This window comes from Lepisma saccharinum, chromosome 2 (genome assembly GCF_977018435.1).
Source record: "Lepisma saccharinum chromosome 2, izLepSacc3.1, whole genome shotgun sequence".
Lineage (NCBI taxonomy): Eukaryota > Metazoa > Arthropoda > Insecta > Zygentoma > Lepismatidae > Lepisma > Lepisma saccharinum.
Genome location: NC_139230.1, coordinates 80,861,100 through 80,879,599, shown reverse-complemented (window position 1 = coordinate 80,879,599; position 18,500 = coordinate 80,861,100).

The following is an 18,500-nucleotide window of genomic DNA, read 5'->3' as shown; positions in this document are numbered from 1 at the left end:
GATTTCACATGAGACTCAGTAGTCCATAAGCTCGATTCGGATTCACGACTAAATGTTCTACCGCAACTTGTTAGGAAGTGTAAATAAGTCTGAAAATTCACCAGTATTCTAAATTGGGATCTTGTATTTTGATCAGCCTGTCATGGCGTAGAAAGATGATTTAATTGCTTAATTTGTGTAATTTTGAAATGTGCAATCTCTGATTTCTTGAAAATTCTACTTTTTTCATCTCTTCTGTGGAGATGTCTTTTAGTTTTTCTCTTTTCTAAGAACCCCTTTGGTTAATCGTGATGAAGAGGATGAGATGAACTGACAAAAGGGATGATGGGACAAATACAGAGTTCAACGTGGGACTTCTGGCTTGGTATTCGCTGACCACTCCGCCACGGAGGCTTGCTGTGGATATGTTTTTTGTTATTGCAAAAGAATAGCGACAACACAAGTCTCGATTTCGTCTCATTCGAGACTTTAGTAAATTATAATGTGAGGTAGCCTATATCTAAAATTCGTTAAAATCAAAATTGCTCTACTTCACACAAAACCTAAAATGTGTGAATTTTTATACTCCGGTAACAGATTAACGTGCACAAACTACAGGGAGGTTATTTCAGTCGTTCACCGCCAGCGTGACGGCCGTTCGACGGACTCTTCATGCAACAGGTCCCGGCAAATTGCGTTCAGGAAGTCCGTAACAGAAACCGCTTGTTTTCTAATGTTTCCACTTTTCACAATTACAGTTACAATTACAATTGAAATAAGCACGTACCTTGTCGCAAGGATGCTGTGTGTGTGTGTGGAAAAGGTGTCCTCCCAAATACAAATATTTCTGGCACCTTATTTCTGACAGAAAATCTTAGATTAGACATCGTTACTTTATCGTCAGTTGTCAGAAAGGGAAGACAGCATCCCGGCGCATAAAGCAAACCGAAAGCGTAAAATGATATTTAAAAGTAATAATAATGATGATCACTAACCTCCTGTGTTATAAGAGATGTTGAAAATGACCTCCTTTAACAGCAATACAACACGTTTCTTAGGTTCAAGAGATCCTGTCTATCGTAATTCCCTGACCACTTTTCTGCAAGAATTCGTTTTCACGTAATTATCGTACATAAAAACTCTCTGTTCAAGACTATATTTGTTTAACGACATAACTAATGAATGAATAACAATTAACACACAATAAAGCACTGGCCATGAGTAGCACATTACAATAACACAGTATAAGCAACACGTGTACTGATAAACGCAAACAGAAGTGAACATGAACGTACACTGACGTCTGGTAGCCGACAGTGTTGCTAACCATTTTTCGGCAATGTCCCTACAGACGTAGTCAAAATGTCCCTACAACTGACCAAATGTCCCTACGCCAAGTAAAGCGACTAAAAAAATTATCACCTCATGAGCATGCAAAACAGAAGATAAAATATACACATTTACTTACCAAATCTTTCTGCTCGGTGCTTCCACAATTAATGAAGGAGCGCATTTACATTTGCCTATCCTAACTTAACCTAACCGTACCTGGAAGCGGCCCCGGCGCCTACCCAGCGTCGAATAACATGGGTACCTGGGGGAAACCCTGGGGGGCAAAGGCGGTCAGGGGCGTGATGCTGATCACATCACCCCCACTCACGACCGGATCAAGAAAGTGTGGGGCGTTACCCTCACACCCCCTATACGCCTTCATGGCGTGGTGCTATGCACAGGGGAACACTTTACCTTTTTTGTACCTGAATGGTTCGTGGGGCTATCCGTCAATGGTTTGTTGGGCTACCCGTTTTTCGAGCCCAAATTTTAACTATGTTTGCCTTGCCTAACCTAACTTAACCTAACCTTACCGAGAATGCTCAGTGGGGCTATTCCTGAATGGTTTTGCGGTAATTGTGATTACGAACCGATAAAAAATATTTTTTTCGTAGCACTTTAACATCATCGAAGACGCCATTTTAGTATCCTGCAATTTTATGATTGATGTAATGTTGCCAAATTTACCTGTAATCAAATCAGTTCTTCTACATCGTGATTGTCGCTGTCACATGTAAGCACGTTCTTTGGGCAATATACTGAAATGAATAAGTTTATTAATTAGCCCTCCTGCACACTCCACCTAACAATCTGTATAACATTAACAACTTTTTTACTGTTCTCTTCCGCTATTCTTACACAATCCATGCTCTCCAAGTATGAAATCAACAGTGTGGCAACGCTGTAGACAGCGTAATTAATTGTAATTTGTTCATATCAACAAATATGGCTACCATACTTGTATACGGAGAATCATTGCGAGAATTGAAATGCTTATTTTACAACTTCTACACGTTAATTAACATTTTTTCCCCCTCACCCCAACATGTTAACTTGAGATAAATCATCACGAATAATTATTTCGTGAGTATAAGACGTAGCATAGAAATTACAGAAGGGTCCGGTATTGTAAATTCTTGCCTTAATGAATAATAGGGGTGTGCGGGACAGAATTTTTTGGGTCGGGACGGGATCGGGACGGTAATTTTTTTAAATCCCGACATTCGGGACTGAAAAATTTGCAATTTCCCGACCAAGTCGGAAAATTTTCGGGACGGGAAATGTTCGAAATTTCCCAAAGCACTGGAAATCTCGAATTTTACAAGTCATTTTCACTTTAAGTGATTGTTTTTGCATTTCTAGAATAAAAACTTACAATTTTCGATAAGTTCCAGAAACTTACAAGGCAGAAAACGTCGAGAATTAACGACTTTTTAAAGTAAAGGATCCCGCACACCCCTAATGAATAACGTTGAGTCGTTTACTGTTGATTATGTTATTTGAAGTCATACATGCTGCTGCTGTGCAGAGATAGATGTTGGTTGGTGATGCTGTATTTCCTGCAGTCTTTAACAATTCTGGTCCCATTTTATTTCCCTTTTTTGTTTTTGTATCACTTAACATTGAAAATATTCTTTCCGTTTCCGCTTTAGAATGTGGCAATGTTAGCACTATTTTCGCGAGAGTGGAAATGTTTTCAAAAAGGAACTTGCCTTGAAAGTTTTTGGTAACCGATAACATGTTCCAAAATTCTGATGGAGATTTGTTAGTTAGTTCTTTTTTCTCCTCTTCGCTAAAGTATCCAGATAAACTAATTCATAAAATGTCATTTACCAAGATTGAAAAAAGTACCTACGTTTTCCCTCATTTGGCAAAATCTGTCCCTACGTTCCTACGCGGGCGAAATTTAGTGAAAAGTCCCTATGCTTAGGGACATGTCCCTACGGTTGGCATCACTGCCGACACGTGCAGTATGAATCGCCCTCTCGCGGCTGACAACTCACCCAACTCCCGATAAGCTGCCGGCGCTGTCGCGACAACTGAGGATAAAGTAGCGATGACTAATCTAAGATTAGATGTCAGAAATAAGGTGTCAGAAATATTTGTATTTGGGAGGACACCTTTTCCAGCATCCTTGCGACAAGGTACGTGCTTATTTCAATTGTAATTGTAACTGTAATTGTGAAAAGTGGAAACATTAGAAAACAAGCTGTTTCTGTTACGGACTTCCTGAACGCAATTTGCCGGGACCTGTTGCATGAAGAGTCCGTCGAACGGCCGTCACGCTGGCGGTGAACGACTGAAATAACCTCCCTGTACTAATAGGCCCGTCTAGTTCGTTGCACCTTTTGACACTAGCTGTAAGTAGTGCAAGTGTATCCCAGTGTCAGGCAGGTGCAAGGAAATGATGTTCAACCAAACAGACGCATAGCGGTGTTCAAGTTCAGAAAATTCAACAAATGCGTGTCTGCTGCTCTAAACGTTCATTTTATTAGTTAGCACCCACCACGTGACCATATACCACATATTACACCGCTGCAGAACGTAGTGCAAACGGTGCAATCACACTACTTGACACTAAATCAACGAAGTAGACGAGTCAGTGTTGCACCGTGTAACCAACTAGACGCACAAATGCAGAGAGAGTCAAAAAGTGCAGTGCTGAGCGTCAACCCCGTTTATATGCATCTGGAGATGGGGGTTCCCGGCGAGAGTTTGTGTGTGTGTCGAAAAGGCTAACTTGTCTATTAGTGTTTTGGGCCTCTTCGATGGCGCAGTGGTAGCGTCCTCGCCTTGTAATGAAGGTGTCCCGGATTTGATACCCAGTGGAGGCACATAGTGGCTTTGATCTCACTCTAAACTGTAGACTTTTTCCTGTCGAGAGCTAGACAAGAACGAAACAGGACTGACTTCTTGTTCACGAGATAAGAAGAGGCTTTATAGTGTCGTCCCGCCTCGTTACCATCCATGCAAAAGAAACTGTGGCACAATTTAGCATATAAGTTCCTAATTACAGCATAATCATTACAAACTTACCATCAACGATCCAGTGTATTAGCAAAAACAAGAAATACAGTGCTCAAAAAAAATTTTAATGATTTGATTTTTACAGAATGGAATGTGGTAGGTAATAATCAAAATCAAATTATTGGTAACAACTCATTTGAACCATTTACCAAATTCAAGTACTTAGGAGTAATACTAACAAATGAAAATGATATTAAAAAAAGGTAAAGTGCTCCCCTGTGGTTAGCACCACGCCATGAAGGCGTATAGGGGGTGTGGGGGTAACGCCCCACACTTTCTTGATCCGGTCGTGAGTGAGGGTGATGTGATCAGCATCACGCCCCTGACCGCCTTTACCCCCCAGGGTTTCCCACAGGTACCCATGTTATTCGACGCTGGGTGGGTGCCGGTGGCGCTTCCAACGTTAGAAAAGTTCCCGGATTTGAACCGGAAGGGGATCGAACCCGGGACCTTGAGCATGGTAGCCAGACGCGTTACCGACTTTTCTTTTTATATATATTTTTTTTATTACATTTTGCAATTTATTACATTACATTTGCAATTTACATTTCAACTCATTGGGCAAGTAAACATTACAGTAAGAAAATTAGCATACAATCTATTTCTTTTACAGTCAGGTATCCTGTGGTATTCTTGATGGAGGTAATTTACAAATTGTATATTAAAATCTGGTTGCCGATATGTCGATAGGAAATAGGCATAGTGTCCTAAGAGCCATTGCACACTTTTACGTTTTGTTTTTGGGTAATATTCAAAAGCTGGATATAAAAGAATATCTACAGAGATGTTATACACTGATGTTCGACAAATAGTACTCACAAGTTTCCTTATATAAAGCCATGATGTTTCTATTTTTTGGCATTCACTCAGTCTATGGACTAAACTATCAGATACATTACATTTGGCACACATTGCCGTATTTATTAATTTAAGATCATAGAGTCTCTCTCCAGTGATTCATTTTTGGTGGACAATTATATACCATGCTGATCGGATTCGTGATGTAAGATGGTGAGCCTGAATATTATTCCATATTTCTCTCCACTTCATTCTGGGATTTTGCTCAATAATTTTACATGTTGGTTGTTCTAATTTACATAGTCTGCGATATATTTCCGATGTCACTGGTATTGTTAATATCGGAGATTGTAATAGGGCATAACTAATATCCACTATTGTTGACTTAAAATACCATAAAGTGTATACCAGTCTAGTAATATCAATAGGAGCCTCTAGTGAAATATAGTCCAAAGCCCTTCTCAAAACTTTACTTGTGAGGCTGAGTGGATGCTGAATCAATGTCTGCGTGTCAGCTTGAATACGTAAGGCCTGGCATTTGAGTTCTATATTCACAAGATTCATTCCTCCCTCGGCAAAAGGCAAACAAAGTAATACATGTTTCACCCTCAATATCTGACCATTCCAAATAAACCAATTTACTGCACTCTTAAGTTTATTTATATCTAACTTCCGTAGTGGGAGGATTTTTGCCATGTACCATACCTTTGACAGTGCATAGACCTGTACAAAGGTCACCCTTGACTGTAAACTAAGGCTGCGAAATTTATTTGTTTGTAATATCGCTTTAACCCCAGTTAATACTCTATCATAATTTAATTGGATCATACTTTGAATAGAGTGCGTATATATTATACCTAGTATACGTATCATTTGTACAACCTTAAAATTACCTCGCTGCGAGTGAGAATGAACCAAATTTAAATTCAAAATTGACGATTTTTCTTGGTTTATTTTTAATCCCGACCATTTTCCAAATTTCTGTAATACTTGACATGTTTCATCAATATCAGACTGTTCATTTATTAATACAGTAACATCGTCAGCATACGCTAACACCTTACTGGTAGTAGAGTGTATGTTAATTCCTTGAACTTTTCGGCCTATTTCAGAAAGAATGGGTCTCAGTGCAATACAAAACGCTAACATCGACAAAGGATCTCCTTGTCTTACACCTTTATAAATATAGAGTTCTTTTGTCAGAAAACCATTTATTTCAATTTTTGCTGTTGCATGACTATAAAGACTTTTAAATACTGAAAGAAAATGTCCACGTATACCGTAGCCCTGCAAAACGTTAAATATATATTAATGATTTATCGAGTCAAAAGCACGTTCAAAGTCTAATGCTAATATAGCATTTTCAGAGTTTTTGTTCTGTAGTCTATAACATGTAATTATTTCACGCATCGTTTGTAAAACATTTGGGATTTTCTTATTTAAACCAAAAACATATTGATCCTCTCCTACTAATTTGTCGACATAAGGCATAAGTCTGCCAAGCATACATCGCGCCAATATTTTGTAATCCGTACAAAGGAGGGTGATGGGTCTATAATGACCAGCTTCGCTTGGTTTTGGACATTTTGGGATTAGAATTATAATACCCGTATTGGAAGATTTACCCATTTGATACTTGCTAAACACTGCATTTATCCAATCTGTTATTGTTTGACCCATCAATTTCCAAAAGGTTTGGTAAAACTTATTGGGTATTCCATCCCAACCAGGAGCTGAAAATGATTGCCCTACCTTAACCGCTCGAAACACTTCCTCACTTGTATATTCTTTGTTTAAATTTTCACTTTCTTCATCTGTAAAAACCTCTGATTCGGATGCCAATCCATCCATCAAAGCTCCATTATGTGACGCTGGTTGGGAATATTGTTGCTCAAAATACTTATAAATGCAATTACGTATTTCAGGGGCTGAATTGATCTTTGTTCCCCCATTATCAAATATTTCACTAATACATTGTCTTTTAGCATTTTTTCTTTCATGAATTACATGGCTGATAGAGGCGGCCTCATCGTTGTCAAAATGAGGAAGTCTACTACGAATTTTGACCCCTTGACGCCTTTCTGCAGTCATTTTTAACAATACAGCTTGTGTACGTTTGACTTCAGTTTGCACTTTTCTCCCGTCTGTTGCTTGCTGAATTTGTTCACGCAACACCCTGTAGTAAAAATTATATTTATTTGTCCAATCTCTCGACCGTTCCTTACAGTAACTGATACAAAATCTTTTTATACCCGGTTTGAGAATCTCCTCCCACCAGCGGATTATATCTATCCTCCTCAGACAGTGTGTTATCCATCTCGACCATTGGTCATTAAATGCTTGTTGGAAATTTTTCTCATTAAGAATTGAAGCATTTAATTTCCAACAACCGTACCCTCTCGGGACTATTGGAATGTCCACATTTATCATCATAATGACAGCACTGTGATCTGAAAAACATGTAGGTGTTATACTGATGGACTTTACGTTCTGACGTAATGTGGGTGTGACATAAAATCTATCCAATCGGGATGCACAATTATCACGTATATACGTGAAACCCCTCTGCCCAAAACATTTGTCACTCCAGACATCTGTGAAGTTAAAGCCAGTTACTAATTTTTGCAATGAATTTGACGTGTTAAATCCAGGTCTTTGATCCTGCGGATACAACACACAATTGAAATCTCCCCCACATATTATGTGTTATCTCCTACCCTGCATTTCAACCGCAACTTCCTGCGCAAAAAAACATCCCTTTGTTTTCTACACTGTGACCCGGATGGAGCATCTATGTTATATATCCATACATTTGCAACTTTTGCTGATATGATTCTATTATTAGGATGACATACCACATTTGTGAGGGGAACCGTATTACGTGTTAACAAAGCTGTTCCTGTCGATTGGAAATTTGCATTATTATGAACTCTTATCGTTGGGGAAAAATTGAAATTCATTTGTCCACATTCTTGGAGAAATACAATATCTAATGATGCTTGTATAATAAAGTCCTCTAACGCCGCCTGTTTTGTAAGGGATTTCATTTTGTTTATATTTATCGTAGCAAGACGAAGGGTCGTCATCATAAATACCATGAACAAAATTTTTGGGATTGGGTATTCCCAATACTTATACTCCCACCTTTGCCCCATCTAAGAGTAATAGTTCTTACACTATTTTTATATACCCCTAATGTTATACACCAAAATTTAACAAACACACTAACAATATTATTTTAGTAGGGGGGAGGATATACCCCTTCCCTTTGTATAGCTTAATCCATAAATAACTACCACCACGCAATTCAATATCATTAACTTACTGACAGTCCATATAAAAATATTCATTCCAAATAATCTTAAAGTGATTACCTGTATCCAGTACTCACAAACTTTCATGGCCTATCGGACTTGGATCAATAACCATGTCTTGTACATTTGTTTTTACATGTCGCAATGATCGTCTTTTCGTCCGATTGCTGCCTGACGCTTTCCTTATACTCTTTGGTCGTTTTTGTGAGCCGGAAACCGAACGACCCGTACTACTTTGGACACTTCCACTTTCACTATCAGTTTCCGAATCTTTTTCCTGTTCAGCTTCTTGTCTGAAGTCCTTTTGCTTGGTCTTATTCTGCTTCCTCTCCTTCTTGCTCTGTAGCACTTCATCACTCGATTCCTCTTGCACTTTAGTTATGTCTTCTTGTCGTCTTAGTGGTCCACCCTTCTTCTGCTCCATAGTATGCAGGGACATTTCTTCACTTTGTCGCGTAAGTTGAACATTTAACACAGGTTCTTTTGGTTGCTCTTGCATATTTTCTTCAGTTCCTTCCTTGGTCAAAGTCTGTTGATCATTCTTGTGAATATTTTTCTCTTCCTGTATATGTATTCCCTGTTGAAGCCCTTCTATCACCGTCAGTTGTGCTGATTCTTGACTCACATTTATATCTTCGTGTGTAGATGTAGACGGTGTAATTGCTTCGCTATAGGACCGAACTGCACGACCCATGACTTTGAACACTGTTGGTTTCCGTAAGGTACACTTCGCAACATCTTATTTGACCGCTCCGAAAGAATTCTAAGTCCCGAAATCGTAAACTTAGCAACATTGCACTTCAGCTCCAGGTCAGAGTAGCCAACTTTGAGTAGGTACTTCCACTAGACGAAAAACGCTGCGGTGATAGGTTTTCAATTTAACACTTTCCATGAACTTAGAAACTATAAACCGCTATTATAATACACAATCAAACAGAAATAATAAATTGGAAAAATAATATTGAAGGATACTTACGATTCTGCTTGCTCGACTTGAAATTTGGGGGGTTTGAAACACTGAATAGAGTTTTTCTCCACCTGGAGGAATTTGCCATTACGTTTGTGCAGAAAGAAGCAAATTTGTGAGGAGTTTATGCGACATTTTATTTACAATACCTTGCACAATATCGAACAGTTCTCAAAAACATATATTTTACACGACTTGTCGAGAAAATGTGCTTGAAATACAGGAAGGTGGGAGTCTTCATAAACGTCAACATGTTTTTAAGGATATTACGTCATGATGTTACCGTAGAGCAGTTGGTTAGGCGCTGCTGTCCATATTTTTCATCAAGCGTGAAAGGTTGCGGGTTCAAATCCCACCCTCTCTTCTTTTTTTGTTTGCTGAACAGATACCGTTGATATTAACATAACCCACAGCGCTACAGCCCTTGAAGGGCCTTGGCTTACCTACCGACTGCTGGTCTCCCTCCCACACTGTTCCGCCGTCACCTGTTATAGCGTGGAGGTCTTAGACCAGTATTGGGGTGACGGCTGATCAGCCCGACGAACCCCCAGCCGTTGTTGTAGGTCTTCTCGACCGGGTTACGCTCACTCACTCGGAGCTTTCCAATTTCCTCACGATGGTGGGTTGCCACCGGCCCTATACGTAGGCCGAATAAATTCCGACCAGAGCCGGATTCGAACCTACGCCGTCCCGCAGCGAACGATCTCAAGACGAGTGAACGCCTTAACCCGCTCGACCCCGTTGATATTAGAATATTTTAAAAAAATTAATCCGATGCACACTTGAGGAACGTCCCTTCTGCGCATATTTCCACTTAAAAGTTGGAGATTTCCAGGATTTAAAGTTAAAACTTTTTCTTTTAGTTATTGGTCATATGTTGTGTTAACACACACACATCATGATTAATTCACAAATCACATACATGTATTCAGGATGCAAAATGTAATGTTATTTAAGTTATGTATTTTTGTTCTTCACTGACACCTAAAATATTGATTATTTGATTTCGATATACTAAAAAAATATATACAGTTATGTTAAGTAGTGATGTAGTGCAGTACTGTAACGAAGGAGAGCGTTTAATGAGTTCAAATTGCTAAGATTTGTAATTTTATGTCCGTTTCTTCGTAATGACTGTTGTCAATTCCCTCACCACCATCTTACCATGCGTCTAAAACTAATAGTAAATCGCTAATTAACATAAATAAATTGTTATTGCGACGAAGGCCGATTCGATAAGAAACCACTAATAAGTATTTATATAGTGAGTGACAAACAAAAAATTCAAAACCTCATAATGATGGTTAATTCCTCACTGCTTTGTATCTAAAATGTTTGTCTTCTTTGAACAGAAAGTAGGAGTATCAGATATAACAAACTTTGCGCACAAACTTTGCAATATTCGAAACCACCGTTACAGACTTAGCTCTGTGTAACTTAATTCTACGCATTCCAAGTGGCATGTGACTTCCTCCTATCATCGAAATAACTTTCTCTTACTATTCCCTTTCCTCTCGTGAAATACAGAGACCAATGTTAACTTCTTAGCACGGTGGATAAACTTTACACCCAACGATATACTCCTGAAAAAAATCCTGCCTAGGTGGAGAATCGAACCTACGACCTCCCTTGTAAGAATCAAGCATGCTACCTCTTCTCCAGGTAGCTCATGTTAAAATTTGCTACCAGTTTGAAGAAACCAATTCACACATAATGTCGTATCTATAATTTCTTCATGGCAATTTTCATGAGGAAACGAATTCAGATAAAATCGAGAAACGCTGAAAGGGGAAAATGATGAACATGTCTATTGGCGTTTTGTCATATTTTGTAAATTGTGTAAAAATTCCGTGTTTTGAACAAGCAAGTTACGAAGTACTTTTTTGTTTGTTTAAAATAGGAACAGAAGAGCGAAAAGGAGTCATTTGAACCAGACCCCGTTTGACAAGAAACTTCAGCTTTTTTTCAGACTCTATGAAAAGAGAAAGGAACGTATGAAATATAAAATATGCGTGAAATTAAAACAATGGAAACCTTGAAAGATACTAACGAACTTCAAACTATGAAAAACATATTTTCGTGGTGGAAAACTCCAAGTCATTTTGGAAATATTAACTTGATGTTTTTCTTTATTATGAAATGGAGATATGGGACGATACGATCCCTCAGCAAGAAAATTTTAAGTAAGCTACCTCCAACTTTTTCAATGGTCATAATTACTAATTAGGGTCCGGAAGTTGATGAAAAATTAACTTTTTTTCTGACCCTTAAAAACAATGCTAAACCTGTTATCTAACCCTTCAGTTAGAGCAGGAAAACACTTAATATTTTACATTTTTTTTTGCATTTTTCGGCCTTTTTTGGCTTTTAGTTTATTTGTCAGTATTTTTAACAGTTTTTGTTGCATTTTTACTTATTTTTGAGGTTTATTTTTCTCCTCCCCTGTTGTTTCGTGCATTTTAAATGCATTTACGAGTAAAACTTACATATTTAGATTTCTTGACATGGTCCTTTTTAGCAAATTCACCATGAATCGAAAATACGGTCAATGGAAAAGCATAATATTATTCGTAACTGAAATGTTTGGCAATGGATTAAAATACTTTGTGTAAAGATACTTTGAGGTTCTTTTTCTGGACACTATTATCGCTTTAATCTGTGGTTTTAAAGTAAAATTAGACACAATATTAAATGCAATTACACTCTGGTATACGCGAAGCAGAACTGTATTTTCGGATGCTGGCCGACTACAGTATCATAGAAGGCCCACTCTGAAAGAAGATGAATTGGTTGATTTGGTATTTTAAGTCAACTTTATGCATAGTAAGGCTAATCGGAACTGGACCTACAGTTTAAAGTGGGATCCGAACCGAGTGCATAAAATAACGTAAACCGTGTGGTTTAGGGGGATCGTTTGGTTATGGAATGGAAGGTCATGAGTTCAAACCTACTTCCTTGCAAAATCTTTTTCGGGAAGTAAACGGCTTTGGACGAGAATGCTTATCTACGTTTCTTGGATATTTCCGTTGATATTTATGCGATTTATGTCCAGCATTTCCGGATGCAGAAAGTTGACATGTAAGTTCTTAATATGTGTTAACTTATAACAGCTGAATGAAAGGAAAAGTATTTTCTAAAATCCTGCCAATCACTGAAAGATTAAAAACATTAGTAGAAGCATTACTTGAGGCAAGCACAGTGGCGACGATTATGGAGTGTGGAGGGGCAGATGACCCAGCACTATGCTAAACATTATCTACCAAGGGAAAGGAACTAGTAGTATAATTGATGCTACAACCAGGACCACTTACAGGTGTACAAATGATGAGCTCATATAATTAAACAGCCCGATTTGCCCACACTTAAAATTATGCCAAGATGCCCTTATTCCCCAATTCTTCAAGTGTGATATGCTCTTAATTCTAAGAATTTTGAATCCTAGTGTACAAATGATGACCCCCCTCAGATTGATTTGCCTACACTTATAAAAGGCACTTCTGTGAGATTGTTGTCCATAAATTTGTTAAAAATATGCCCCTCTTGATATTTTTTTTGCCCACACCTAAAACTACGCCAAACGTATTAACACACACCCACACCCACCCACACCCACCCACTCACATACACCCACACACACACATATTTACTGCCGGTCCACTTCCGGTCCACTTCCGGTTTGCCTACTTCCGGTCCACTTCCGGTCCACTTGTGGCCTATTTATGGTTTATTTATATTGCATCATGTTTTGCAACAAATTATTACCCAATATTATGCAAAAAATTATTAGACATGTGTTGTTTTCTGATTGGTTGCTTATGACATAAAGTGATGATGTGTTATATTCTGATTGGCTTATTGTTTCAGATGCTTTCAATGCGGTCTGTGCTTAGGCTATATAAAGAGATTTTGTATTGCATATCAGCCAGTATTGAGAGAGTTGTTGAAGAGTAAGGGTGTGTTGTTACAGTGCTTTTCATACTACAGGCCTGTTTGGTTTAATATATAACATTTATTATTATTCATATTAAATATATTTCTGGTATATTGAACAAAAAGGGCTTATATTTTGTATAAAAAATCTGATATTTGTTGCATCCAGCTTGTTTGTTGTAACTCTTATTTAGAGTCAGGCTTATATCTGTCCCAGCCTGTTATACAAAAATCAATACATAACACTCAGCGCTAGGTCATTGCCTTTCTAGGACATGCATGTCTGTGCAGGCATTTGCGGAAGGTCAGTGTAGATCAATATTTATTCTCTTTTTCCACTTGTAGGCTATTAGCTTTACAACCTGTCATAATAAGCATAGAGTTTTGGTTTAAAACCCAAAAAATTTTATATAATAAACTGAGAATAAATATTAACAATATTAACATATTAAATATACACAAGAAATAAACAAAGCACACAGCTGAACAAAATATATATATATATTAAGTACAAAATTTTGAATTGAACCCCAGGAAATCTTATATAATAAACCAACAACAAAAATGCCAAATCAAAAATATTGCAATCAGTGTAATAAAAATATATCCAGCCCCAATTGGGCCAGACACCAAAAGAATTGTGACCCAGGCAAATATAGAACTCCCACTAAAATATGTCCTAAATGCCACAAAATATTTAGCAAGGCATATTTCAATAGACATGTGGGCTCTTGTTCTGCACAGTTATCAACATTGCCCCCTCAACCATCTACATCTGGTCTGAAAAGGAAGCATGAAACACCTGTTAACGCTGGACCGGCAAAGCAGCCACGCTATGAACCCATCCATAGCAGTTTTAACGGCCAATTAAGGGATCACTGTTTTGTATCAGAGCCAAGATGTGGTATTAAGACTTTTTTAAACAGTATAAATCCTGATGTGCAGGCAATTCTAAATGCACAAAATGGCTCTTATAAGCTGTCCCTCAAATTGTTTACACAATATAAGAAGCCAAATGGCACAAAATTTACACAGCCCCACATAACAGAAACTGTACCGGTATATTCAAATGCAAATTCAGACAAAATAATAAGCAGTTTGATAGATCAATTGAATATTAAACACTCTGATATTGCAGCAAAAGAGTCTGCATGGAGCCTATGCGGATCTTCACACAAGTTATATGTTAATATTTCTGAATTCAACCCATTACAAGGTTCCACTTATGTGCCAATACCTGCCAATATCAAAAACAAAACAGCCGTGGTTAATATAAAAAATAATGACGAGAAATGCTTTTTGTGGTGTATTTTAGCTGCTTTGTATCCAGTTTCAAGGCATCCTGAGAGAATAACTTATTATAAACAACATGAAAATGATTTTGATGAGGCAATGGAGGGTTTAGAATATCCAATGCTTGTTCAGAATATTGATAAATTTGAAAAAAAGGCCAGGCACATCAATGGCAAACAATTATCTATTAATGTATTTACTTGTTCTACTGGCCGTGACAATTGCTTGATAGATCCTCTCAGAATCAGTACACTTGATGATGAATCTGCTATTCCGATTGATCTGCTCTTAATTGAAAAGGATGGCACAAATCATTACACTCTGATACATAATCTTGAAGCTTTAGTCAGAACACAACTAGACAAAACTCATAGAATATTCAAGTTGTGCAGAAGATGTTTGACTGTATTTGATGGTCAAAAAATGGTGAATGGGGTTCGGGGAAAAAATGCAGAAATTGCTAAAAACAAGTTAATTGAGCATCTGAAATACTGTGGCAATCATAAACCTGTTCATATGGTGATGCCAATGCCAAGTGAAAATGCCAAATTCAAAAAGTTTGAAGCCTTGTTGGAACACCCAGCATATATAGTCTGTGATTTTGAATCAAATCTCAAACCTCTTGCATTCTGTAGCCCAGATCCTGATGAATCTTTAATTACACCATACCAGCTACATGAACCTTCCAGTTTTTATTATGTGGTTGTACAGGGTGGTGTGGTTAGTAAAGAATATTTATACATGGGAGCAGATGCCATCAAAGAATTTGCACTTAGAATAGAAAATGAGTGCCATGACATAGCATCTAATGTCTTATTAAAATCAAAGCCCATGTTGCCTTTAACAGAGGAACAGATTGAAGATTTCAACAAAGCAGAAAAATGCCCGGTATGTGATTCTGAATTTTCAGATACAAATATCAAGGTATATCACCATTCTCATACAGATGGTAAATTCTTAATGGCCCTGTGTAATAGCTGTAATATTAAGATCCAGAGACCAAAATTTGTCCCTATATTTTGCCATGGTGCATCCAATTATGATTTTCATCATTTGATCAGGTACGAGGGGTTTGACAAGCAGAATTTAAATATTTTAGCTGAAAATAATGAAAAATATATTGCCATTAGCAAAATAATTAAAGTTAATGGTGTTTCTATTCACTTAAGATTTCTTGATTCATACAGAATTTTATCGGCTAGCCTGGCTACACTGGCCACTCAATTATCTGATGATCAATTCAAAATCACATGTGCTTTGTTTCCAAATCAGGAGCTGAAATTAATTAGGCGGAAGGGTGTATATCCATATGATTATGTTACAGATTTCTCTAAATTTGATGAGTGTGCTCTGCCACCACAACAAGAGTTTTACAGCAAAATCAGAGGATCTGGAATCACTGATGAAGATTATCACCATGCCCAGTTGATGTGGAACAATTTAAAATGCCAGACATTTGGTGATTATCACAAGGCATATTTAAAACTTGATGGGACCCTCTTAGCTGATATACTGCAGGCATTCAGAAAATCTTCCATGCAAAATTATAAACTGGATCCAATATATTTTTACAGTGCTCCGGGCCTAGCATGGTCTGCAATGTTTTTAAACACTAAAATGCAATTGGATCTGATCCAGGATCAAGATATGTATCTGTTTATGGAACAATGTATAAGAGGAGGCATGGTGCAATGTTCTCAGAGATATGCCAGAGCAAATAACAAATATATTCCTGATTATGATCCAGCACTGCCATCAAATTATATACTGTATGTAGATGCAAACAGCCTGTATGGTTATGCCATGATGAAAAAACTGCCATATGCAGGGCTTGAGTGGGTCGAAGATTTCAATATTGAAGATCTTAAAGATTTTGATGACAGTAACTATGGCCTGTTCTTAGAGGTTGATCTGACAATTCCTGATGATTTACACAACATATTTTCTGATCTGCCCCCAATTCCCGAGGTTAAGTGTTCACCTGGCTCTAAACAGAAGAAATTGATGATGACTCTAGAGCCGAAACAGGATTATGTCATATATTACAAAAACCTCCAGTTCCTGATGCATCATGGTGTTCAAGTGACCAAAGTTGGCAAAGTTTTGAGGTTCAGGCACTCAAGATGGTTGAAACCATATATTGATACAAACACAGAGCTTCGAACATCTGCAATGAGCCAATTTGATAAGACCTTGTTTAAATTGATGGTCAATTCAGTGTATGGCAAAACAATTGAAAATGTCAGAAAACATATTGATGTTAAAATAATTACTGACCCCAGCCGGAGCAAAAAATTGATTGCAAAGCCCAACTTCAATTACAGAAGAATTTATGATGAGAATATGGCACTTTTCAACATGAAAAAAACAAAGATTAAGTTTGATAAGCCTATTTATGTAGGGGCTGTGATATTGGAATTGGCCAAATTACACATGTTAAATTTGTATTATAATGTGTTGAAACCTTTTTATGGTGATTGTGTAAAATTGATGTACATGGATACAGATAGTTTTCTTCTTGATATTCAAACAGAAGATGTTTATCAAGATATAGCACAGCCTGAATTGTTTAAATATTTTGATACCACTGAACATTCAAAAATTAAACCCCACAACAAAAAGGTGCCTGGCAAGTTAAAAGATGAGACACTTGGTGATGTTATTGTGGCATTTGCTGGGTTAAGAGCCAAGATGTACAGTTTTGAAACATGTAGTGGCGCTGTTGCCAAAAAGGCCAAGGGCATTGGCAGAGTAATTGTTGACAAAGAGCTTGAATTTGAAGATTACAAAAATTGCCTCAAATCATGTAGCACAATCAGAACATCAGAATCCAGAATTCAGAGTGTGGATCACTTGTTGACTAGCAATATTGTAAGAAAAGTGGCTCTGGACCCACATGATGATAAGAGATGCATTTTATCATGTGGCATACATACTCTACCATGGGGTCATTGTGATTTGAAAAGTGGCAAACAATGCCCAATTACAGAGCATGATTTGAAATAAATAAACATGCCTATGAACTTATTTGGGATCAAAAAACAGGCTATTATGGACCTGCCAACAGCACAACCCTCTTCTGATATAATATCTAAACTAAGTGCTTTGTTAATTATTCATCTGAACAGCATACTTACAGATGTTGATGATGAAACAGGTAAAATATTGTACATATTTAACAATAATTTAAATCATTACCAATTACCTGTAGGTGGTCAATTGCAATTTATTACAACCCCTGAGTGTAATGTCAAGATTTCAGTAGGGAGAAATATTTATAGAATTAAGCACTCAAACATGATTTCTGGCACTGTATATACTGTTTCTGCTGGTGACTGCTTATATATTGAGGTCCCTGGATCATATGACAAGCTTATACCTTTTTTTATAGAATTAAGAATCAGATATTCAATAATAAATAACCACTAAAACAAAATGCCTAATGATATATTTGGCCATACAAGACATGAAGATCACAGTGATGAGATTCTGATGCTTGATGTCAGAGTCAAGAAATTAAGAAGTGATTTACAAGCTTTACAAACCACACTCAATGCCAGTCTTCAACTAGAAATTACAAATTTACAAACACAATGCATGGACCCTCTTCTTAAAATTGATTCTGAACTCAAAGTGCTGCTTCCGAAATATACTGATCTGGCAACATTGGATAATTTTCAAAGTTTAGAAGAAGCTGTAGCAGCTCTTCAAGCCAAATTTAAGACCCAGGCCACCAACTCTGAGCAATTGAAACAGCAATTGGAAGAGCAGATAAATAATGTCCAGACACCGCTCCAAACAATTGTCAAAAGCATAAAATCACAAGAAGATTTTGATCTAGTGATTTCCACTCTAAAGGA